This window comes from Pinus tabuliformis, chromosome 9, assembly GCF_031772625.1.
Source record: "Pinus tabuliformis cultivar Carrire ecotype Pingquan chromosome 9, CPIR1, whole genome shotgun sequence".
In the NCBI taxonomy this organism is placed as follows: Eukaryota; Viridiplantae; Streptophyta; class Pinopsida; order Pinales; family Pinaceae; genus Pinus; species Pinus tabuliformis.
In genome coordinates this window covers 1,582,903,381-1,582,931,150 of record NC_142307.1, presented here as the reverse complement: position 1 = coordinate 1,582,931,150, position 27,770 = coordinate 1,582,903,381, and the positions used below count along the sequence as shown (strand labels likewise).

Below are 27,770 nucleotides of genomic sequence, written 5' to 3'. Positions count from 1 at the left end.
CTTGTTGATAAAAATTGCGTAATCCTTATCTCTAATTGCCTGGCTTGTTGCTTGATCATGCTTTGAAGGTAGATTTGTTGAAGCTAATGTTTTCTTACCATGAGTGTCCCTTTTGTCCCACAGGTACCACACTTGTGAAGCACTTCTCTCCAACAGTCATTGATATCATGGCACCAAAGAGAGCGGCTTCAAAAGAGACCCCTGAAAGCAGTAATAGGGAAGTAGTTGAGTAGACATCAGTAGACTTGTCAGTGTATGAAGACACTTAGTTGTTTATAGAAAAGGGGTCAACACTAACATGTCGACAAGTTAATGAAGGTATTTCAGCAAAGAGCCTTGAGGTAGATCTAGAGGACCGACAGGTTTATCTCAATATTCGGTAGTCATGACTACACAAGGTTGAAAGCAGATATCCAACCTTCCCATGTGTAGATGTCATCAGTTGGATATCTCACATATTAATGAGAAGACCATGACATTGGGTAGTTCCAGTGGACAAAAGCTTGCCACCTTTTAGGCAGAAGATTATCAACGCATTTATCAGTTTCCTGAGCTAGTGCATCTCATGGACTCATTCTTCTATGCCACCCACAGCTATGTGAACACAAGAGACATTGTTAAAGGCTAGGTGAAAGAGCCATCAAAGTTTCGACAAACACCCACCCATTTATACAAGACAAAGTCCCTCAGGAAGGCCTACTAGCTCTTGGTTATCTTAACTTGTAGGATCCAAGGTCAATAGAGCATGAAGACCTTTCCTGAAGGGTGGGCAGTCTTTTTGAACTAAGTTGTGAACGATGGTAAGTCATTCAACTAGTCAGATATGTTGCCTTGATAATTGAGAGCCCATGTGGAAAAGGCCCAGAGTCCTCCCGATGGTGAGCAAGTAAGGTTCTATATGTATGCATATTTATTGGATGTAATCGGTGCACAACAATAGTTCCTTGGCATGAACTAGACATGGAAACCACAAGAATTCGTCATGCATATTTATTGTAATTTGCTTTTGGATTGCAGTCATTGAGGAGTAATGGCACAACTAACTAACCACTTCACCATCCTGCTTCACAAGCTCATCTTTGAAGAAGATCCACCTTGCATGCCATGAGGAGAAATGGAGGCGATAACAAACATCGCAGATTGGTATGCCTCACCTGGTGGCACCTTCCTGAGAGTCTTTGGCAGAGAGAACCCTCCCCATTTTTTATCAAGGTATGCCACCAACAAGCTTGTCAAGCAAAAAGTGTCATATCATCTTGCCACATGGTTGTCAATAACTTTGCATAGGAAGAAGAAAGCACCACAACCGACTCTTCGTTTGTAAATTGGATTATAGGAGATAAAGAACTTGAAAGTCACGGATGCCGAGGGAAAGGAAATAATCATGTTCGCATTCAGTAGTCGGGACTTTAATCCATATGATCCCCGCGGTATTTGTAAAGACCACTGTGTGAGAGTTTACTTTTCATGGATTTACGGGACATTCCATTGGCCAGAGGAGGATCCATGGAAGAATTGCTACAATGCGTCCAGACTCCGTGAGACTGTCAGTTTAGCAAGGACTTCACAGGCTACTCCATAGATGATAGCAATTCCGGAAGAAACAACAACATAAGGTAGCAATCCTATGCAAGACAAGGGAAAGAGGAAGATTACAGATAGTCCAAATGGAGAACAAAGTTGCAAGATGAAAGCAGATCATATTATTATGAAATCATATTTATCAGCAAGAGTGAAGAGGAAGCAGAGGATATAGAGAGAGTAAAGGAAGAGAGAAAAGTAGAGGTTGCAAGAAGCATAACTGGAGTTGGAGGAGGCAGAGCAGAAATTGAACGAAGAACATGAGTTGAGGAGGAGAACAAGAAGAGAAACGAAGGCAGGAGGAAGAAGAAAGGCAAGGCACAATTCTATAAGAAACAACGTCAATCAAGTTGAAGAGCGGGAAAAGAATCAGCTAGTAGCTGAGGAGGAAGGTGAACAGATGCAAGATTGGGAGCTTGCCCAACAGATTGAGCACTTAATTGAAGTAACCGACATAGAGATGGAACAAGAGTTGTAGAATGAAGATGTTGATATGATGTCGAGTGCACCACAAGCCACCATTCTGTCTCCACCACCTCCAGCAATAGAGCCATCCTCAAGCAAAGAAGGGGATGTTGTTCCCCTTTATGATGATCTGGTAGTGGATGTGTACAATCTGTCATTTGATGAGTTCCAAAAGAGGATTGTATGAGCACATAGAAAGAATTTTTCAGATGATCACGCATCACTTGCATTCACTAGAGAAAGGGTGATAATGGCAGACACTAGGAAGCATCCAAAATCCATCGCCGAAGCCAACTTGGCCTTTGCAGGAGCAACAAGATCAAACATTTAGTATCTGATGGACGAGAACGAGCAATTGGCACAGAACTTGCAGGTTGCCAAGCAAGAGGCAAAATAACTCCGCGCAACAACACAAAGTGTAGTTTCTACACAGGTTTACCTGTAGGAGATGAGAGCAATGATACTTGCTGAAGTGTCAACACTTGGAGAAACCATGCAGAAGATCTATGATCGGTTTGTGACCTTACATAAAGCAGTTGTCCATTTGCATGGCTTACAACAACTAAGCATAGATTTTGTTAAAAATCTCAAGAATATACAAGTTGCGATCACCTATGTGCAAGAATGGACAATGTGATACAAAGGGGCACCTCTTGACTTAGTGAAGAAAATGAAGCCACAGACAGAGTTGGAGAAAGAGGGAGTTTGGATGTTGATCCAGAACAACTAGCAACTCGCCTCATTTATTGGTAGCATTCAGGCCTTAGATGTACATTTGTTTAGTAATTTGGATGTATTGGTGAAAACACACAAGATCCCATCTATTGGTTCACTCACCAAAGAAAAACCCAAGAACCAAGTCCAACATGATATTGAAGAGTACTTGGAGCAGCTGAGACAAATTTCCACTAAGGAAGATTTGGAGTTGAACAGACAAAACATGCAAAATTACATCCATGGTCCTGTCCAAATAATACCAATGTTTCTCATGCTTCAGAAAGAACTTGAAACTAGTTCCAATACACGGTACCCGTATGCCATGGAGGTAAGAGTCCTCTTCCAGCCAAACACCATCATGCAGTTTGGGGACATCATCACATAGTACCGATCTTGGCACCAACGTGTGACTGAGAAGCAACAAGAAGAGGTTGTTGAGCTAGATTTATCCCAAAATCAAGCATCATAGTGTTGTGTCTTGTTAGGCTTTCAAGTTGTCTCTACCCTATTTTGTCTTATATGGGTACAAGTGTAAATTGTAATATTATTTGTAATTATGTTGTAAGTGAAATTCTAAGTGTCAATATTAGAATATGAAGAGTCATGATGTAATGTAATGAGTCATTTTGTAAATAAGTTGAAGAGTCACGAGGGTAGTCCAAAGGTCACAAAGGGGAGTTGAAGAGTCACCCCTCTTGTTATAAATAGAACCTCATAACTCATGTAAAAAGATTTTGTGAGCCAAGCTTTTGGCTAGGCTCAGGCTTAGAAGGCGCTTAGGAGTATTGTGAAGAGCCTTGGCTTCTCTGCAGTGTAGAGCGAGTATACTTCTTTGGAGGAGCTAGTGTTCTTGAATTTAATGTTCCACTATTAGGGCTAGTGGTCCGCCAATGGTGTATGTAGGAATGGAACTTTCACTTATAATAATAAAATCAGAGCCGACACACTTTCATGAATATGTTGTGAATATAGTAGGACTATTCTTGTTGTATTTGCAATGTATGTTATTTAACATACGCTTATGCTTATGAACTATTTCATTTGCATTTGTATGAATATTGTTTAATGTGTGTTGTGTATTTATTCATCACTTTAACTTATGGACTATTCTTCATCTTAGCTTGTGATGTCATTATGCATGTGTGTTCCTTTCAAGTTGCGTACTATTACAGGCTTCCAAGGGGAACACTTCATTTTCCCTTTGTGTGTTGGAACCTTCATGCATCACACTTGACTTTCCGCAGGGTCACACACTTACTCTCACCCAAAGTTACCGTACTCCACTCTATGTGTTTTCGCAGTCAAGGCTTAACATTACCACCCACTGCTGGGACTCCCACTCCAAATTATGTGAGGTCTAGTTGGGATTTCATATCGGGGATATCCCTTGAATGTGGGCAAGTCCAACACTATCAACATGATCCTTTGATTTGTATCCCTTCTAGAACATTGTTCTCCCATCTGACGAGAACCTCTTGGAAACCATGGTCTCCAGGGAGCCATTATTAATATAACCAGAGATCCCGGAGTAGAGTTCCTTCTCTTGTGTTAAGCTCGTTAAAAAATGAAACAAGGTCACTTGAGCATAGTTCTTTTCCTATGTCAAGCTCATTAGAAAATGAAACATATCCCCTTCCAATTCGAGTCTTTGATTAGATATCGTAAATTCCCAGTTGAGTCTTTGAGTTGACCTCGTAAATTAACCTTCATTCCATCCGCCTGTTAGTAACTCATAGTATACTTAGGTGAATAAAATGAAGCTTGGGGTCATGTTCCTATAATTGAGGCATTATGTTGGGGGCATGCATACTTGTTTCAAGCATACTTTTCCTTTGTTTCAAACTTGTTTAAAAATGAAACTACTTTTACTCTCAAGCATAGTTTTCCTATGTTTCAAGCTTGTGCAAAAATGAAACCAATTTCAACCATAGTTTCCCATGTTTCAAGCTTGTGTAAAAAATGAAACCATTCTCATCCTACCTTTGCGATTGTTATTTTTATGAGCCTGTTTATGCCAGATGAGTCTTAGTTTTCTCCTTCCATAGTCACCATCTGCTTGGTCGATCATACACTTTCACTTGGTTGTTTAACCCTTTCCTGAGGAACTATTGCAATGAGTGGTCTTATTAGCCAACCTCTTAAACTTTTCAAGTTTTGAGCAGTTCCATCATGAACGGAACCAATTTCTACCCTTTATACCACTTTTTTCTCAAAGACGAGTTCTCTTTCAACTCTTTTCAAACTCCCTAAACATGAAAATATTGTCAAGCACTTGTCTTTTCGAACTCGTTAAAGTAAATGAAAAGAAGTATACTTATTAAGTTTAACCCCTTCCCGGACTGAGATAATTTTTTATGAAAAAGAATACTTTAGTCAAACATGACTAAAAGGTTCTCCCGGGTATCGTTTTATGCCTTTTTCAGGCCCAAGAGACAAATTTACGAAAATGAATCTTTGGAGTTTTCTTTTTGGCCTTTTTTGAAACTCTCTAAACATGAAAAAGAAGTTGGGTTACACCTCCACTAGGCTCATAAAAGCACCAAAAAACTTTGGATTCGTTGAATATGATGATACTGAGCAACTCCTTCTAAGGGTTCGTTAAAATACTCATAGGGATTCATTCAAAGGATGAAATTACAGATTAAGCATATGTTATCCTCCTCAATCTTGTCAAAAAATAAAGAAGTATTAACCAAAAATGGTTGGGGAAATTGGGAAAATGGGATACTCTACCTATTAATGGAAGTGAGTTGCTATTGAACATGACACTCCTTCACTTCATCCCCTTGACTGTTGGGTTGAAAAATTTTCTTGTCTTTTGGTTCATCACGCCATATTAAAGCCTCCTTATTTGGTTTTGGATCAATGCTGCCAACTCCATAAAGTGTCGTCGATATGTTCAAGAGAAGTCCTTCAGTTGATATCTACTACAATACCCCTAAGCCTTAATTCATGTCTATATTTCCTGAACTAGTTCCACATCAACATCATTTTGTCTCAAATCTTAATACTTGTTTCGTGTCATTGATGGGGGTTACATCAAGGCCCTCCCGCGACAAGTTGCTTCTTATCACATCAACTCATTATCCAGGAAGTTGACTTAGAAACTCCCTTTGGTACCTTAGGCCTTGCATACATTAATGACAATTTTCCTTGATCTCAGCAACATGTGTTCGTCATTGGCTTTCAACCAGAATATTATGTGTGGTGTTTGACTTCAACTCATTCATTCACACCATACAAATTGCACTATGGTACCTTGAGAGCCATTAACATCATCAGTGGTTTCTCTCTCGTCTGTTAACAACTTACATCATTGGTCGATAATCAGATGGTGTCTACCATGTTCAAATTCAACGCATTCATTCACATGGTTAGACTCGTACGCTCGATGATCAAGTGAACAAGATAGAAGATCTCGTATCTGGTTTCATCCATCCAAGCAACAATTTTAGGATTAATACTAGGTTACAAAGTATGATGGCTATAATCATATAGACGGTTATATGAGCATGGGTCCACTCTCTGTTATCAGTGGACGAGACTTCTTGTTCATTTTACATGTAATGATAGTTTATGTGCTAATCATAAGTATAACTCCCTCAACAAAGATATCACGATGAAAATGTATTGTAACATATGATGATCTCGACTAGTTGTTTTTGACCCCGAATTGTCACAAGGTAAAGAACTTAAGTCATCAGTAGCCACTCCTGACTTTGTACTTTAGGGGGAAATCTATTATAGGCAATTTTTTCACATATGGTCTATAGGCCTACAAATGAGATCAATCAATATCCATGAACATGTTGTCATCATCCCTTCACAAAGCCCTAAGCACGAATGTTCCAAAAAGTCCGAGTTTCTGGAAGCAATTTCTCAAAATCAATGTTTTTAGCTCCAATTCTCCCTCCCCTCTTGGTCACCTGTGTTCAACACATGTTTCTCCTTTAGGCACCAACGTTGGCCATCACTAGTTGCTCCCTTCTACAGGTGCTTTGATTCTAGAAATTTGGGAAAATTAAAAAAAAAAAATCAGAAGCTTCCTCTTCCAGAAGCTTCCAAAGGTTATTTTAACTATTTACCATGGATAAGAGTTTGAATCCTATTTGATCCTACCTTGGAGACTTCACCTCTTATCCCTTGAGCTCATCCTCCCATCATATGTGGATCTCAAGCCCATAATGGTAAATTCTAAACTACCATCCTTCTCCTATAAATTTACAACCATCCATAGCATCAGGGTTCACTTTTGGAGATTGATTGTGCCCTTATGTTGCTTCCTTGAACCTAAAGGAGTCATCATCTTCATGAATTAGGGTTGATATTGAGGTGTGCTTTGTGACAAGGAAGGACAAGTCAACTTGGGGAGATATCTAAAAGATCAACTAATATTTATGGTTGTAAAATCTCTCTTATTTCTATTAATATAGAGAGTATCTTGTTTTCCTATATGTGTTATGATATGTTTACACTCATTCATTTCAATGCCTTTTTGATTCATTGAATAGAGTTGTTAGATTATGCTACTTGGTTGTTGTAGATCCTTTACTTATTTTAGTCGTGTGGGCAGGTTCTAATTATAACACTTGGAGCTACAATTGGAGCTTACAAGAGAGGAGGAAAAGATAGCTTACTACCGATTCGAGGAAGGCCTCTTTACCATTCTCTAACTTATCTAAGGAAAACTCTATTCTTTTTGTCTTCTTTGTTCTAGACTAGTCCACTAGGTATAGGGAATTCACCTTTGTCCGCAATTGTAAATTCCGCATAACAATTTTGACTCCACAACTAGAACAATTTGGACGACTCTCCAGTGAAGGAACTCAATACTCTTAAATCTCAAGGTCTCTGGTAAAACAATGAGGTTTCTAGACTCTAATAGGTAACTCAAACTGCCTAAAGCAAATTCTTTCATTGTCTCTCAGGGCGAAGGTGTAAATGTACTTAGGGAATTTCATGGCTTGATCAACACACATGCCATCAAAACTCTCATCCATTGATATCACAATATTAGAAATTTATCTAGACTTATCCTTCTTGTTTTCATGGATAATGGGATGAGATTCAATGTTCCATATTATACTCAAGTCAATCCCTTACATTTTATACTTATGTTTTAATAGAGAAACTATGTTTGACTGCGTAGAAGTGATTTCCAATGAAATTTCATTCAAATTAGAAAATTATATAAAGACATAGATTTTTTATGATGACTTATCTATTTTTTTTAGGTGGTGGGACTATCAATGACCTTAGCATCAAGGAGTGCCTTAATAGTACACCCAATCACCATCTATTCAGAGCCTTATGGGCAATGAGTTATCTAATATCAATAATACTCTATTGTAATTTGTTTGATGGTATGCTTTTAAGGAATAATGTGAATACTAAGATTGAGCCAGTTCAAATTTGGTATCCTATTATGTGGAGACAACCTTTTCATTTCTCCCTCCTTCAAGATAATTTTGTTACAAAATTTAGACATATCTTTACATGGGTTGAAATTCAAAGGTTTACTCAAGAAGTGCAAGGCTTTGCATACAAGTAGAGAATCACACTTACATCAGATTGTATGGGTACAAAGGAAGTCCCTTACTTCTTCCTATGTTTATTTTTGATAGATAATCTGCCACTTAAGTGTGTATAAAATATTGCTCCTTATCAGTTTTGTTTGACAAGAAAAAGAAAAAAGAGTTTATCTCATTGCCCTTCAAGGTATCAGAAGTTGTTGTAAATAATTCTCAACACTCAACTATGATATATGGGACACTTAAGCCATTTAATTTGAAGGAAGCTTAATATATTAAAGGTTTTGAACCTGGAAGGTTATTCTCTGATCATTTGTCATTAATAAGGTATGGAAACTTGTTTACTAGGATTGTGAAAGAAACACGAGATAATGAAGAAGAAACAACAAATGGAAAGGAGAAAGGAAACTTTGTATAGAATGATGATCTAATTACACAAGTTAGTATGAATTCACAGTAGCAGAGAAAGACCAAACAAAGAGGAAAAAGCACCAATAATCCACAATCTTCTTCAACTCCTCAAGGATGTAAGAGTTCCTCTTCTACATAAAAGAAACAAGAAATAATCATGGTCAATGGAGATAATAATGATCAATGCTCTAGAGGGGGTAACAACGAAAAATCACCACTACACATTAGGTTGGAAAATATCATGTTGTTGCACCATCAAAGAATAAGACTAGTTCTAACAAGAAAGAATCCCAAGAATTGAAAGGTCCCATGGACATGGAGGTAGACAGTGCCACAATGTTTGACTAGGTGACACTTCGAATAATAGAAATTCAAAATATGACAAAAGAGTTGGCTAATAAAGAGTAAACAATATTTTAGGAACAATCACTAACTATGCACAATTCCCATTATAATAAATCTGAATGGAAATTAAAAATTGGAATGGTTAATGTAAAAAATAAGAAGGTTACTAAGAAATGGAAGTTTAATGTAGATGTTTAAGGAGTAGGACCTTTTGGACTTCTAAAGTTAGATGTGACTATAGGGGATGCTCTTGTCCATTCTATCATGGAATACAAGATTAAAAAAGATATGATTAAAGATGAGAATCATTGAGCTTGAAGAAGTCATGAGCGCTATGCCTTTGTGCATACCCGCTTTTTCTATTGTAGCTCCAAATAAGATACTACCAACTACAATCACCACACCCAAAAGGATAAAGAAGGTGGCAAAATTACTTACTAGAATCACGACTTATGTCACAAGAACATCAATAAGTGACCAAGTATCATTTTTGAAGCATGGGATATTTGCTTGTATTTAAGAAATCTCTCTCAAAGAATTTTTTCTTTTAACGATTATTTGCAGAAGGATCTTAACTATGATGACATTTTCCCAATGATGATTTAAATACTTTAATTTCAAAAAATTGCTATTATAAGTGATTTTTAGAAGACTCATCAAAGACCTCTATTAAGGAAGTGAGTAAAGCATATATGATCAAGATGGTATGCAATAATTCAAATGTTAAAGGATATTATAGCTAATTGTGCACACGGGAACAAAAAAGAGCATGCAATGGACAAGTTGATAGATATGTTGATCCATGAATGTATGCATGTTGTATTTTAAGAGAAGTGGTATTGTTAGTGGTGACAATGTTCAACATGGGATTATGTGGTGATATGGTTTGTGAATGACACAAGATAGAGGATTGAGAAGGCTTATTCAACATGGATCCAAAAAGCACTCGAAATATTTTTTGACACATAGAGACGCCATCTAAATATTTAGTCAATTAGGTAGAATCAAATTTCATATAAGAATGATTGAGAAAGTGTGAATTTATGGTAACAACAAGATCATAAGTCATTCTTTTTCTACCAAATGGATCAAGTCAATGACATACCATTTACCACTGGTATTCAAACAAAGCAGATGTTGCATAATATGGTGAAATAATCACATAATAGTATCAGTGCAATGGATTCAAAAATATACACAAACAAGAATGGGGCGAATATTCATTTAGACATAGATGCATATGTACAATTGTTTTGATTTCTAGTTTTTCTATTTATTTGTCTTCAACATTAACAATATAATTATGTAGCATCAATTGTACACCTTACTCATATTTGACAAGAAATAAAGTTGAGTCTCATTGAATGGGTTTTGTCATCCTAAAATAGGTAATTTGACATCTCATCTTAGTTCTTCGAACTTATTGATAAAAGTCATCAACTTAAACTTTAATGGGTAGTTAATGTTATGCTCTTAACTTGCAAAAAGATACCCAAATACAGAATATGCAAAGAAAGATACCCAGAACATAGAACAGTGAGAGACAACAACAAATATTTTATTATTTAGAAAGCAATGTTCACTGGCCTCTTCGAGGGGGCAACCTCCAATAGAGCAGAGCTTGATACAAAAATAAGACACGATGCTCCTCGTAGGGAGTCTCTATCCTTTATATATGACTCATACATGCAATACCATGGATCAATACCATGGGTTTTATTAATACCATCTATCTAATACCATGGCCCATTTGCAACTAACTGTGGTCCCGTCATTAATTGCGGGTTAACAACTTACAATTATTAATATGGGCTTTATTGACTCTTTACTATGACTCGATCCCACTACATAAATAAGGGGGTTAGGGTGGGACCCTAACATGCCCTCCCCCTTAAGAATAACCTTGTCCTCAAGGCTAAAGCTGCGGAAACTGCTGAAGAATAGTGGCTGGTTCCCAAGTTGAATCTTCCGAAGAGGTGTCTTTCCACTTGACGAGAACTTCCCTAATCATGCGGCCACGCAGGTGCCTTTCTCGTGTGTCTAGGACCTGTTCAGGTTGGAGCCATATTGACCCTTCCTCGTCCAATTCAGGTAGACTGGTTTGAATTCTGCAATTGTTCCCAATCACTTTCTTGAGGCATGAGACATGGAAAACTGGATGGATTTTTGCAGTAGGTGGCAAATCCAGCTTGTAGGCTACTTCTCCAATGCGCTGAAGTACTTGATATGGTTCGTAGAATTTTGGATATAGTTTCTGACAACCCTTGTCTTTGAGTGATGTTTTCATATATGGTTGCAGCCTCAAAAAGACCTGATCCCCTTCTTGAAATTGGCGCTCTGAGCGATGCTGGTCTACCTGTTGCTTCATGCGGTTTTGAGCTTGATGAAGATTCTCTCTAAGATGGGCGAGCATGGTTGCGCGGTTTTGTAGGAGTTGATCCACTGCTTGTACCTTTGAGCACCCCTTGATATAAGAAGTAGGAGAAGGAGGGAGTTGACCATATACTACTTCATAGGGAGTCATTTTGGTGGTGGCATGATAGTTGGTGTTATACCACCATTCAGCTAGAGGTAACCATTGTACCCAAAGATGTTGCTTTTCTGAAGTGAAACACCTAAGGTAGGTTTCCAGACATTTGTTGACGGCTTCAGTTTGACCATCTGTTTGTGGATGATAAGAAGTACTGAGTTTTAGTTGGGTGCCTTGGAGCCTGAAGAGTTCCTGCCAAAAACTACTGGTGAAGATCGGGTCACGATCGGACACAATAGAAGTGGGCATGCCATGCAATTTGAAGATCTAATCCATGAAAGATTGAGCAACCAAAGTTGGTGTAAATGGGTGGGGTAGGGCGCAAAAATGAGCATACTTCGAAAGTCTATCCACAACCACCATGATGACTGACTTGTTTCCTGACTTTGGAAGACCTGTAATGAAATCCATAGAAACCTTCGTCCATATTGCTGCCGGGATGGGCAACGGTTGTAATGTGCCTGGTGCTTTGATGGTCTCCCCTTTGTGGTGTTGAAAAACATCGCATTCTGCTACAAAAGTAAGGATGTCCTTTTTCATGCCTGTCGAAAAAAATGATCTTCTGGTGTGAGCATACGTCTTCTGAAAGCCTGAATGTCCTGCAATGGGGGATGAGTGCAATTCTGCCAAAATGCGACTTTTGAGGGTGGATGTTGGTGATATTATGACTCTGTCCCTGTAGCGAAGAATATCATCCTGCCATGAGTAGCCCTTGGTGGAATTTGGATCCGCCTGCAATTGAGAAATGAGTTGGGAGAGCCCGGGATGTGAAAACCATTCCCTGCGAGCCTCTTCAATCCATTCTGGAATGGGAAGGGAAATTGCTAACAGGGTACTTCCCTCCTCAAATTGGTGAGATAATGCATCTGCTACACTATTTTCTTGCCCTTTCTTGTAAATGATCTCATAATCATATCCCAGCATTTTGGCGAGCCATTTATTTTGTTGTGGGGAGGATAGGCGTTGCTCCAAAAAATATTTAAGACTGTGATGGTCTGTGCGGATTTGGAAACGTCGCCCCAATAAGTAAGGTCGCCAGGTCTCTACTGCATGTAAAATGGCCATCATTTCCTTCTCATAGGTAGATTGTCCCAGATTCTTCCCACTTAGTTGTTGGCTTGTGAAGGCCAAAGGTCGCCCTTCCTGCATTAAGACCGCCCCAATACCCGTACCTGAAGCATCACATTCAATGACAAAATATTGGGTGAAGTCAGGGAGTGCTAAGACTGGAGTGGAACACATGGCATTTTGAGAGCTGTAAATGCCTGTTGTGCGTCCTCATTCCAGAAGAATGAATTTTTCTTCAGGAGTTGAGTGAGGGGCTTCGCTATGCGACCATAATTGCGGACAAATTTGCGATAATAGCCTGTGAGACCCAAAAATCCTCTCAGGCTCTTCAAGGTCTTAGGTTGAGGCCAATCCTGCATTGCCTGGATCTTTTTGGGGTCCACCTTGACACCTTCACGCCCCACAATGTGGCCCAAATACTCAACTTCTTCCATGCCAAACGAACACTTGGACATCTTAACAAATAATTTATGCTTGCGGAGCAGTTGCAAGAGTAGATCTACATGCTGAAGATGTGCGGCCCAAGTGCAACTATAGATGAGGATGTCATCGAAGAAGACAAGGACAAATTTCCTGAGATATGGTTTGAGAAGGTGGTTCATAAGGCTCTGAAAAGTATATGGGGCATTATAAAGACCAAATGGCATGACCAGGAACTCATAATGGCCTTCATGAGTTCGGAAAGCAGTCTTTGGAATGTCGACTTCCTTCATGCGAATTTGGTGGTAGCCTGAGCGAAGATCCAGCTTAGTGAAGAATTGAGCCCCATTGAGTTCATCCAGCAAATCATCAACCATTGGGATGAGAAATTTATCTTTGACTGTCAACTTATTGAGGGCCTTGAAGTCTAGACACATCCGCCACTCCCCATCTTTCTTGAGCACCATGACCACCGGTGATGAATAAGGACAAATGCTGGGACGAATGGCACCTGCGTCCAAAAGTTCCTTGATTATTTTTTCTATTTCATTCTTTTGGGTGAACGCATATCTGTATGGGCGCACATTGGGGGGTTGGGCCCCTGGAACCAAGGTGATGCTATGATCATGTTCCCCTCTTGAGGGTGGAAGCTCATGAGGCTTGTCAAAGACCGGAAGATGGTTATTTAAAATCTGTTGCATCTCAGGATGAATCGGCAGAGACTTGGTTTCGACTACCTGGATGGCATTAAATTGAGCTATAACTCCATGATGGCCCTTTTTTAGCAATTTTTCCATCCTATGCGAGCTGATGATAGAAGGAGCTCCCGCCTGGAGTCCACGGAGGGTATGTGTGGAGTTGTTCTGCTTAAAACTCATATATAACTCCTGGAAATCCATTGTGATTGGCCCAAGGGTGCAAAGCCATTCAGCACCGAGGACAATGTCGCACCCTCCCATGTGTATGGCAAACATGTGGGTCTTCAACTGATAATCCCCCATTTGAAGTTTAACATTTTCATAGCGGCCTTCACATTTCATTGTGCCCCCATCTGCAATTTGGACTTGGAAGTTAGAAACTGCTCGTACAAAACAATGCACTGCTTCCGCGACTTTTTGATGCATGAAATTATGTGTACTTCCACTATCAATCAAGACTACTACTGGGCGATGTTTAATAAAACCTCTGATTTTGAGAGTTTGAGGTGAAGAAATCCCTGCCAAAGCATGCAGTGAAATAACTGGTTCGTCAGGGACATTGTCCTTTTGGTTGTCCTCTTCTATCGCCTCATGTTCCTCCAGTGGTGGATCTTCCTCCGATGAGCTGTAATCAGTGGCATCAATTTGAAAAAAATTGGGCTCCTTGCATTTATGACCTGGGGAGTATTTTTCATCACAGTAATAACATAATCCTTGCTTTCTTCTTTCGGCCATTTCTGCAGGTGACACCTTTTGAACCTTAAGTGTTTCAGTCATGTTCTGAGCCAGTGGGGGGCGACCCTTAGCGGTGAAATTTGGGTGACTGTACTGGGCTGCTAATGCACGTTCCACGTTACGAGCTACCTTGCAAGCCTCCGTCCATGTGGGAGGGTGGTGCAATAGGACGTGGGCTTTTATGGCTTCTTTAAGACCACTGATAAAACATTCTGTGTAGAACACATCTGAGAGACCCCTCGTGCGGAAGGCTAAGGCTTAAAAGGCTGTAACATATTCATCCACTGTGCCAGTCTGTCAGAGCTTAGTAAGACGACCCAAAAAAGAAGATTCCTGGTCAAAGCGTTCTGTAAGAGCTTTTTTGAAGGTGGTCCAAGTCACAAAAGGTCCATTGCAATGTTGATGCTATTCCCACCAATGCCACCTTTCAGTGTCCAAGTACATGCTCCCCACCATAAGATGAGTCTCATTATCTAAGATGTTATTTAGATTGAAATACTGCTCCATTTGTGCTATCCATGCTGCCGAGTGAGAACCATCAAATTTATGCATATCCAACTTGGGAGGTCGCAGACGGGATTGCTGGTGGGGGCCCCAGAGGTGAAGAGAGTGGCTAGACTCACCCTCACTGTGTCCATTGCCAATATACGCCTCCTCGTGGGCTTCCTCCTTGCCCTTCGGGATTATGCTATTTAGTCTGTCAAGCTGAATTTGGAGGGATTGCAAGGTTTGTTCAAGTTTGCCCATCCTCTCATTGGCCATAGCTTGAGCTCTAGTTTCTACCATGCACCGACCTGATGTTCTTGAAATTTTGGACCGCCCAATTTTTTTTTTTTTTCACTAAGAATTGAATGGTACCACCGTGCTCAGCTCGTCATCCTGATTCTGATGGGCTAGATCACCAATAAGCGCCTCGGGAGATCTCAAAATGTCAATGCTGCCAAAAGTCCTGCGAAAATCATGCCCCGGTATAGGAACCCCACACAACTACTCAGATTCGGTGGATCTGAGAGATCTGAATGGCGGATTGGATAGCTCTGAGTGGCGGAACAGATTGCTACTACGGATTTGATGGATCTAATAGATCGGAATGGCTGGTCGGAACTGCGGGACTGATGTCTGCTGCTGCACCCCTTTGTGCGAGCGGATCTGGTAGAGATGATGCGTGATCCCAAGATATAAAAGGGAACTATGGTATCGAGGAGTGTTAGGTGCTACAGATCGCAATATAAGGGTTTGACAGTAGTACTCAGCCCAATATTTCAGGGCTCTAACTAAGGAGGATCAACCGTACCCTTAGCCGTACAACCCGACTACCCTATCGTATGGGCGAGTAATCTCTCTGAGTGCTGTTCTCGATGTACTGTAGCAACAAGACGACCGATGGTTTATCTATGGCGAGGTTGCAGAGGAGCTAAGGGGCTTTCGATATACCCAAAAGGTACATGGAAGACAGTTCGTACGCGGTTCTGTCTAATGCGCTACTACTCGAAGGGGTACCCACAGGGGTTACAAGGGAGTCCAACAAGCGTGACCACCTCTTGTATTTCCTGCGTGCATGCCTCCCCAAATCCGCAGGTTTATGCGCTCAACGACAGATCCTGTGGTTTAAAGACGCCGGAACACGTCTCTAGCCAATTTTTTTTTTGCTAAGAAATGGAGATCCCACCGGCCCTGGAAAGTGCTCTGATACCACTTGTTATGCTCTTAACCTGCAAAAAGATACCCAAATACAGAATATGCGAAGAAAGATACCCATAACATAGAACAGTGAATGACAACAACAAATATTTTATTATTCAAAAAGCAATGTTCACTGGCCTCTTCGAGGGGGCAACCTCCAATAGAGCAGAGCTCGATAAAAAAATAAGACACGATGCTCCTCACGGGGAGTCTCTATCCTTTATATATGACTCATACATGCAATACCATGGGTTTTATTAATACCATCTATCTAATACCATGGCCCATTTGCCACTAACTGTGGTCCCGTCATTAATTGTGGGTTAACCAGTTACAATTATTAATATGGGCTTTATTGAATCTTTACTATGACTCGATCCCACTACATAAATAAGTGGGTTAGGGTGGGACCCTAACAGTTAATGCCTTCTTTAAAGATGATGCATTGATAGAAACAATTGATACAACAAGGTATTATGTTTTCTAATAAGTCACAACAATTACTTGTTTTTTTCCTTGATTTACTAATAATTTTTATCAAGACAATGTTTTTTTTAGTTGCTTGTAGAATTGTTATAAGTTGTTTAGTTTTACCATGTGCATGGCATGCTAGAAAACATTGGTTAAATAATGTCTATAGAATAACTAGTTGTGAGGATATAGGAAGAAAAAAGTTTTCAACATTAGAGGTAATAATGAATGGTTGCAATGATCCAAACTTTATTATCAGAAATTGGAATCAATTTTGTAATGAACTCAAAAATGAAGAGCATTTCTTGGGTTATTTTTCAAGGAGATGGATGTATCCATAAAAATTCCCAAAGAACCTATTGAGCCTTTCAGTTTCTTTTAAATTGCATTGTTGTTTGAATATGAAAAATTTCATAATGTTATGTACATTTTGTAGATACATGGGCAAAATATTATCGATATTTTTCTCATGCTAAACAAGAAACAAAGTGTCATTGCGACATAGCATTATTTAAAAAAAAAATTGTGATCATAAATGAAAATGCCCATGATCGATGGATTGGGTTTTCTACACTCTACTATTATTGGAATATGGACCATCAAAAGAAATCGAGTTTTGTAAATAATTACAAGTTGGAACATATCATAGAGAAATCTATTGAAAAGGTTAGAAAGATTCCTAATGACCATTATGTTCGACATGATCACATCCAAATATCTCATTGGGTGAAAAGTCAACCATATTTGAAAAAATATCTCATGGTTTGTTTAGACCAAACATTTAGTGCATGATTTTCCATGGGATATGAGAGGCAATATTGTAAACATATTACAAAGAGACAATTCTATGGAGATACATGAATTAGCTAGGTTGGATGTTAATGTTGATGCAACAAGTAATAAGTCTACAATCATAAGATATGATTATGATATTATTAAGGATCAAATAATTAAAATTATCCTTAGACGAAAATGTTGATCATTTCATCAATGAGATGGATGAATGTGACCTTGATGGATGTTAAGGGATTTTTGATAGATGCAATAGAAAGATCCAAGGAATAAAGTTGCAACCTCGACATTTTGTTTCAAAGGCATTACTAATGGATGAAAATTTGACAAATTTATTGTTGATATGAATGAGTTATGCATTAGGGATTTTGACTTTAGTTATAATAATAATGAGTGCATAATGAAGTGAAGCCAAATCTATTCGATTAGGAATAACAAATCCCAACAATGATAGAGTAAGAATCCATTGTTACAACACCTAAATATGGATGCACAAGCTTTTGAAGCTTTCAACTTGCATTTGATGGATAAATACAAATTAGATCATTCAATGAACACCTTACCCATTCAAGGACGTGATGGTGCTTCAACATTTGTTTTTAATGTTGATATAATAAAATACAATTTTTTTGTAGTAAAAGGTAGATTGAAGAAGAATTAGAGGCATTGTATGCAAAGAAAAATTCAATGATAATTGTTGGAGGTATTACTTCCAACAATTATGGATTTTATTTCTTTTAATGGAGTGACACATAGTGGAGAACATTATGATTTTTATATATTGGTAGGTGGAAGACGTGTTTTGTAAGACATGCCACTAAGGGTTATAAGGCATAGGTATTGCATTCTAGCAAATTCAAATTCAACACAAAAGTCATTCATCAATCCTATGCATCACAAACACTTGCAACCATGAATCAACAATTAGGTTTGTTTTCCCTTAAAGAGGAATTGTTGTTGTATTATTGGAGAGATACAATATGAGTTGTAATTTATTGATGCATTTGTATATATTTAGAAAACTTTTCTTCTATTGCACACATGCCAACACTAAGATGAAAAAAGTTGACATTACTACCTAATTTGGATTGATAATGTGAAAGTATAGATGTTTCGTTATTCATGGATGTTATTGTTAATGAACTTAATGATTTCAAATCACCATTAATTAACTTGATTATGCCTTCTAATGTGAAACATCTAGATGTCAAAATCCATAAATATAAATATTTAGAAATTTGTACCACCCACTTACATAACATTAAGGCATATAGTGGATAAATTAGAGATAATTTCCAATTACACCAAAATTTCTTAATTAGTGTGAAAAATATATTACATATATAATAATACATGTTTTCTTCATATTATGATAATAATTACTCATAATTTATCAATTATTTACTATAAGAAAATTCCAAACTTAACATATTATTAATTCTCTCCATAGCAAGAAAAAGTCATATGGGAAAGGATATAAGAAAGACAAAGGTTCAACAAGTGTAAGAAACTTATGGAGAGTGCGAGGTTCAAAAGGGAAATATCTATAATAAGAATCCATTATTATGTGATGATTGGGTTTCAATATAAATGACGGATATACATTATATCTATCTTGTCTTTGTCTAGAGGTTGGATTTACTCTTCTTTTAACTATAAATTATCTTCTGGTTCATAATTAGTCCATGTTGCAGGTAAGGCAGGGACTATAGTAAAAGAAATGGTAGGAATAACATTAGTTTCAACGATTCACTGTCACAAATAACCAATGTTTTTAGGCTTGAGTGTATTTTCAATAGTGAAATTTTTTTCACCATCTTATTTGGCCTCTTCCCGAGGCAGGAGGCTGTAACTATATGTTATATTCACCCTTTTCCTTCACTTTTTTAAATCGCTAAACTAATGATAGAATTACTGGAAGGCATTAAATGTTGTGGTTTAATGACTTGTGTTTTGACTGTATATTATTTTTGGGAAAAAAAATTAACATGACTTCCATGCGACCATGCTAGTATCGCAACCAGGTACTCCATATCTGCATGTAATCTGACACAACTTCACCACATTTTCCAACCCATCACTACTTGTGCGAACTATAAGCCTATGTGCGGAACATCTTGGAGGTATGCACTAAACTAATCTTCAAGGCCACCTACCTACTCTCGAAAGCGTCAAGTGGAAACTCGTGGAAAGAGGAACTACCATTTAAGTTGATCTTCCCAAAAGAGAGGAGAGCGCAAGTTCTGCTTTATTACTATGAACTTCCTTTTCCTGCCACTTTCTTGACCTCAGCCTTCGTACTGACTTGAACCTCTGACTGTGAACTGAAATTAAACTATTTCTATGCGACCTTGTCCATTGGGGTCCGATCAGCTGAGGACAAACACACAAAGATCTCATGTGCCAGGATTACAAGAACTTGTATCTAGCATCAAAGAACAACATCTTGTTGCGCTACGCTACCTTCCTTATTTTTCAGGCCTTCCTCTCAACGTCATTAGGCATAATAGCGTTTCCAGTGGCAATTGTCCAAGATGAGTATCTGACGCTTAGATTGGCACCCAAAACTCTCTTATTTCCATATTCCTCTCGAGGCATCTTGGTTTAGGAAGCAGATGAGGTGGAGAATTGTCAAGTAGATAAGTCTCAATCTAGTCCCGACAGAACAGATTCATTTCATTCCACATTAATCGTTAGTTATTCCTAACCCCAATAACATAGGCGATAACTCTTCTATACTGGTCAAGCCTCCTTTGCAAGCTCTCAATTAACGCCAGCAACAGAGGCGAGAGAACAACATTATCAATTTTTACCAGATACAACCATGCAGATTTGTAGGTGAAAACAATATCAAGAAAGCAGCAACAGTGTAGATTTGTAGGTGAAAGTGATTTCAAGAAAGCAACAAGGAGTACAATATTTCTAGATTTTCAAATAATGCATACCTAAATCATGAACAATGGGACTTGCAGCTGCAGGAGCCAACTTATGCTCCCATTGCTGTTGCTCGATATAATGTCTTTCCCACTCTCTTTCGTCCCTGCCACGTTCCATTTCCACAATCAAGGGATCAAATGAAACAGGCTCATGCTTGATGCTACTATTGTTGTGGGAAACTGAAAATGAGGATTAGAGCTTGATGCACATGCCAAGTGCTACTCGGTGGTGTAATTTGTGTTTTCCTGCCTGCCTGCGATGACCTTGATGCACTCCTGAGATTGAATGACATTGCCACGTACCTGAGAGAGATCAAACTTACTGCTTGGAAAGATTACGTTATTCACCATTTTTAGTAACCAATAGCTATATACGTTATGCCGACCATCACCCATTAATGTTTATTCACCATTTTTGGTTTTTTTCAATTATTACTTATTTTGACATTTATTAATAGTTTTATTTTTTTAATAAATAAAGTGCTTGTGGGCAGACTATAATCAAAGTGGATTTGGTCTTTTTGGGCTGGGCTATTTACCAGAGGCATAGGGTGCTATTGTAGGAGCCACTCTATCTATAGCTTGAATTTATGATCTTGATCTTTTATTTAATGAATAAGAAAGACATTTCATTAATGATAACCATAATAATGTCTTTTTACATTTTATGTTTTACTATTTTCCATCATATATCTTATTTAAAATTTTACATATTAAATGTAGTACTTTTTTTAATGAATATCCATATCTTAACACATCCCTAACATGAAGAATTATGATCTTCCAAAGTCAGACCAACACCCACAAATGATGGAAACCTTGATCATTCTGGATTCTAAGTTCATCATTGCTAGTTCAAAAAAAATTCTCACGACAAAGGGATGTGTTTCTTAAATAAAATCAAAGAGCTACGAGATCTCTTAGTATTTTCTAAACATAAGATGGAAGATATTTGTAGGATTTAGAACAAGCGAGTAGATCATTAGTCCAAAGAAGCATTGAATTTGTAATAAAAGTGTGATTATAGAAGCTCATGTAAAGACATCTTACCTTGGGATTGATGGATTGTACAATAAAAAAGGTTTGTTGGTAAATACAAGATCTGTAAGAGTGAACTTGTGTACATCCATAATGAATCTAGTGTGTGGGAATATATGTTTCTTCAACTCAACTCTATAGTTTAATGCCTTGCCTTACTTTCTAGTGACACGATTTGGAACTAAATTAGTATTTTGATTTCAATTAGAACAAATTTATGGTACATTTTGCCAGTTGATCAGTTTGAATTGATTCAATTGGAATTTTCTCATCACCATGTCGTCCCAAGCTGTTAGCAATCTATTAATTGATTCAAAAGCCGCAGACAAAGAGATCTACGAGTCGAAAGACATAGAATTGGCCCACAGTCATTCGTCTTCTTCTTTGAGACGAGCAAGCCATAAGCAACTCTACTTGATAGTCAGATACAAATGACTAAGATTTCTCTTATGTAATCTCTATGAAGTAATTATGGGGACCAAATTAAGTTTCTTGTTCCCTCTGGTCCCTTTGGCTATTCTAGCTGACAGGCTTCGACTAGGAAATGTGAGTAGAAGTCTTTTTCTCTTTCTATATATATATATAGGATGAAAATATTTGTATAACATCTCAACAAGTAGAGTATCGCTTTGTTTGCAGGTTTGGGTGTTCCTCATAAGTTTGCTTGGTCTTGCACCTCTTGCTGAACGTCTAGGCTTTATCACCGAGTAAGTGAAATTTTTCATGCATATATACATAGGTTCTGTGAAATTTATACCCAATATCTGGTCCTACAGTTCCATCTACCTTGTATTGCATATGTATATACACTAGGAATACAGAGACTTCATAAATGGCGATGATTTTTTGGTTTGGTGGACTACTCAATGCCACGTGTGGCAATGCAACAGAGATGCTCATTGCAGTGTTTGCACTTTACCATGGCAAGACCAATGTGGTCAAGTATTCTCTATTGGGGTCTGTACTTTCCAACTTACTTCTTGTGCTTGGTATATATATATATATATATATATATATATATATATATATATATATATATATATATATATATATATATATATATATATATATATATATATTTTTTTTTTTTTTTTGTGGGGGATTAGCAAACATGAAAAAAGAGCAGAGGTTTGACAAGGCAAGTGATATTTTTTTTTTCTTTTGTTTTTTCATTTATGAATATATTTAGGACACCAAAACAATTCCTGACAGATCTAGATACTCATTCGTGGGGACTCACTCTGGGTGTTGTACTATTGGTAAATGATGTGCAGGTTGTTTCTGGAATCAATTCCAGTCTTCTTATGATGGCCTCACTGTGTCTCATGCTACCCTTGGCTCTTCAACGGTCTATGGCATATAGTGAAGCAACTGTATCCACTCTAAAACTGTCTAGAGTCAGTAGCATTATCATGCTGGTAGCTTATGCTGCATATTTGTTCTTCCAATTAAAGACACACATGCAACTATTTGAAGAAGGCCAGGTAATAACTAAGTAATAAATTGTAACTATAGCAATTGCATTGGTTCTGGCACTTGATAGTTATTTACAAACAACACATTATACTTATATTGCAGGAAAGAAAAGAGGAAGAAAATGTGGAAGAACCATCCATAGGACTCATTAGTTCCATTGTCTGGCTCTGCGCTCTTACTGTAGTTATCTCCCTGCTTTCCCAGTATATTGTCGAGACCATTGAGGTGAACAATAGTTCTTTGCAAATGTTAAACTAATTTAGCTAATTATTTGATGTTGTTCTTGTTCATTTTACGAGAGAGCTCAATGGTTTGATCAGGACGTGGCAGAATCATGGGAAATATCTGTGAACTTTATCAGTATAATTTTGTTACCGATCATAGGCAATGCAGCCGAGCATGCTGGCGCTGTATTATTCGCTCTCAAGAACAAGCTCGTAAGTTGCAGATTTATAGATTAGAATGTTTTTCCTTACTTCCTTACAAGGGAAAACTTACAATGCATTGATCTCTAAATTTCCCTAGAGGATTTTTCTACTTGTTTTATATTGTATACTGTCAATATTTATAATTGAACTGTAACATATCTAACATTCAACAACTAAATTATTCAAATCTTTACTGATTGATGCTTCCTAGCTATTTGTCTTATGAAAACCTCTTCTTCTTTTTTTCCTTATGATAATTATTATTATCAATTGCATGGTATTAATAAGATTTTGAAAATTGAAGGTTTGAACATATCTCTATCTGTTGCAGGATATATCATTGGATGTGGCTATGGGTTCTGCCACACAGATTGCCATGTTCGTGGTAAGACCCGTATATAAAGGATTTTATTATATTGGTTTGTTCGATTATAAGGCGTTTTATTTTCTCCCAAATTCATAGTGAACGGATTCTAAAATTTTTTTGCTCCTCTTTCCAGATTCCCTTCATAACTGTTCTAGCGTGGATCATGGGAAAACCCATGGACCTCGATTTTCATATTTTGGAGACGGTTACTCTATTTGCCACAGTAGTGATAACAACATATATTTTACTGGTTTGATGTAATCACCATCACTTGCATTTTGTATCCTAGAAACTTATTTACTCTAGCATTGGCCTTGAGTAACAATATACAAAGATTCATCTGATTCATTTATGTTATGGAAATTAAATAAAACACTTGTTTTTTAACTATGTTGAAAATAGAAACAAGAAATGATAAAATAAAATCCAGAATATTCAATTTTTAATTTGTCCTTGAATTAAAATTGTGAATTAAAATTCGAATTTAGTCTCACCAGGTGCTTGAAAATAAATAATTATTTCATTATGGATTAATTAGCTGGAGAAATTTGAGTTAGAAGTCTTTTTGAAGTCATGCAACAGTTATCCCTTAAATTAAGGATATTATCCCTTAATTAAGGAGATAAGATTGAGTTATATTTTAGTTGTAATTAGTTAGCTCAGTTTACTGAGTTAAGTCCAATTTAATTAGGTCCAAACTATTTGAGGAAGTAATTGTGAGTTCAGTTAGTTAATGCATGCATGCATCCAATTAGTGTACTCAAGATAACTGAAGATTCTCTCATTAGAAACTCATGCATGTTTATTCAGAGAAAGACCCAATTGAGCTAAATGTCAAGGACAGGTTACTATCAGTTGCATGAGTTTTCCAATAAAGGAAACTTATCCATACAGAAGGAATAAGGTTCCTTGAGGATTGCACAGTTTTACAGGGTGTGAGATCAGTGTTACACTTGGTAACAGTAGGATCACCAAGGAGAAACAATGCAAGGAAATAGGAGGCTTGGAGGGCAGAGGAGAATGTTTTGTAAGAAGACTTGTTTTCCTGTGAGCATCCATGAGGATTGTACTGAGAGCTGGTTAGCTGTGGGAGCTAAGGCATTGTGTAATTCTGATATATTTCCACCTTGTATGATAATACAGATAGTGGGGTTTCTAGCTGAGGCTTTCCCCTGAGTATTCTTCTGTGTTTCATGTGCATTGATTATTCTTCTGGTTATATGTGTTTTTCTTGATCTTGTTCAAATCTTTTAAGCTTCCACTAATTGATTGTAGAAGTAGATTAAAGTATTTTTCTTTAGTTATATTGCATTATTAGGTTAATCTACAGTCAGAATCTCTACATGGTATCAGAGCTAGCTAATCTATAGAGAAATTTCTACATGGTATCAGAGCCAAGTTTATTGGAGTAGTGAACAGTATACAGAGAAGAGAATTTGAAGTTTGAATTTCGGGGTTGTAGGTGCAAATCGAATTCATATCATACTTAAAAAAAACAAAAACGAGATGGGACATTATGCGACTAATTGCCCATTGAAGAAGTCCAAGAAGGGATCCTTGGAAGGATCAGAATCCAAAAATCTACAATTAAATATTAAAATCAAGCCGGCATTCAGCTGATCCTTAAATCTATTTCCTCATAACTATTTATTTCCTTCCAATTAGCTCTTCTTATATCATCATTCATAAGTCCTGATGATGGATCCCAGTTGGGATTTGAAACATTGACAGAAAAATGGTTCATACTGTGGATTCTCCGGTAACTGAGTCAAAAGGGATTGATGCAGTCAGAGATCAAAGTGACAGAGGCTAGAGAAGTCAGATACTGAAGAGCGTAGAGAAGGATTGACAATAGTGCAGAAAGGCTAAGTCAACAGAAGCACATAGTTTTCAGTCGACAGAGGCAATAGTAGTCAGAGACTTTGATGACAGAGGCATCATTCTGATTCAGGTTGGATGTTTTTTTTTTTTTTCCCGGAGATTGCTGGAGAAACAACACTAGAGAGAAGTGTTGCATGCAGAACATTCCAAAGGTTCAGGATCAGGATCGAGTTGAATTCCTTTCTTGTTGAGAGGGAATGTTGAAAATAGCAACAAGAAATGATAAAAATAGAATCCAGAATATTCCAATTTTAATTTGTCCTTGAATTAAAATTGTGAATTAAAATTCGAATTTAATCTCACTAGTTGCTTGAAAAATAATTAATTAATTCTTTATGGATTAATTAGTTGGAGGAATTCAAGTTAGAAGTCTTTCTGAAGTTATGCAACAATTATCCCTTAAATTAAGGAGATTATCCCTTAATTAAGGAGATAAGATTGAGTTATATTTGAGTTGTAATTAGTTAGCTCAATTTACTGAGTTAAGTCTAGTTAATTAGTTCCAAACTGTTTGAGGAAGTAATTGTGAGTTCAGTCAGTTAATGCATGCATGCATCCAACTAGTGTACTCCAGAAAACTGAAGATTCTCTCATCAGAAACTCTTGCATGTCTATTCAGAGAAAGACCTAGTCGAGCTAAATGTCAAGGACAAGTTACTATTAGTTGCATGAGTTTTCCTATAAAGGAAACTCATCCATGCAAAAGGAACAAGGTTCCTTGAGGATTGCACAATTTTACAGGGTGTGAGATCAATGTGAGTGATCAGTGTTACACTTGGTAACAGTAGGAACACCAAGGAGAAACAGCACAAGGAAATAGGAGGCTTGGAGGGTAGAGGAGAAGGTTTGTGAGAATCCTTGTTTACCTGTGAGCATCCAGGAGGATTGTACTGAGAGCTGGTTAGCAATGGGAACTAAGGCATTATGTAATTCTGATATATTTCCACCTTGTATGATAATACAGATAGTGGGGTTTTTAGCTGAGGCTTTCCCCTGAGTATTCTTCTGTGTTTCATGAGCATTGATTCTTCTTCTGGTTATATGTGTTATGCTTGATCTTGTTCAAATCTTTTAATCTTCCACTGATTGATTGTAGAAGTAGATTAAATTATTTTGCTTTAGTTATATTGCATTATCAGGTTAATCTACAGTCAGAATTTCTACATGGTATCAGAGCTAGCTAATCTATAGAGAAATTTCTACAAAGTATACCATGCAATGCTTGTACAATATGTAACATCAAATTACATGAAGGAGCTAGTGTTGCTGTTGTGTTACTTAGTCATTGCAACATGCTTCCTTTTGTTGCAAACCTCCCTCACAAAGGGTAAGGATCCTCTTGAAGGGATTATCAATATCCTAATAAGATTTTAGTTATTTTTTTATGTTCATTGCAAATTAAGGAATATTTGGAAATATGGTGAATATTAATAAAGTCAACTATTTTACTTTACTAATTTTTTAAATATTTATAAATATGTAATGTAGTGGTACTTAGATCTTCAATTCTAATACTATTTAATGCATTATCTGGCAGGCCATCCTCATCAAGCTGTAAACACTCCCTATTAACAAGAATCATATAGCTATAGGAACTCAATAAAAGCTCTGCCTTACAAGTAGCTTGTGTTACATGCTAGGTATTTCCAAAGGATGTTTTACATATCTGTAATCGTAATCGTACTCTTTGAGGCTACATAATTGAATTGTAAGCCTTTGAATTTTCATTTGTCCTATTTTTCTTTATTGTTACTTGGATCTCTGAAGATCGTGTTGGACAGTCTAGCAAGACTCTGGTTCTTGTGGTTGGTTTAATGGCTTGGACCGTAAGAGTGGGCTTCTATTGAATAGCTTGGTGAATGATGCACATTAATCACTTTGTCTATCCTTTTACCTATTTTTCTTGCAAATTTGCCTTATTGCAACGTTGTTGTTTACCAACTAATTGCAATTCTTATTTGAGTCAATATTCCTCTATCCTTGTGAAATTTAGTATATATTAATTTTCTGTATCATCTCTAGTTAGTGGAGACTTTAGTCTTCCTCTATGACAGTATAGTTTAGGTTGATGATAGCAAAGAAGGAAAAAACTTTCTTTTATCTTCTGTTATATATGATTGAAACTTTTAACCTAGTTGGAAGGATTTCTCACATCCATGGAAAAACAACTAGCTGTAGGAATTTACCTCTTGTTATG

At 37.4% G+C, this 27,770-nt stretch overlaps 1 pseudogene; it reads left to right on the top strand.

Annotated features, from left to right (window-relative positions):
* Positions 1-1,114: 1,114 nt before the first annotated feature.
* LOC149154748 (vacuolar cation/proton exchanger 3-like) lies at positions 1,115-26,947 on the top strand (annotated as a pseudogene).
* Positions 26,948-27,770: the final 823 nt, after the last annotated feature.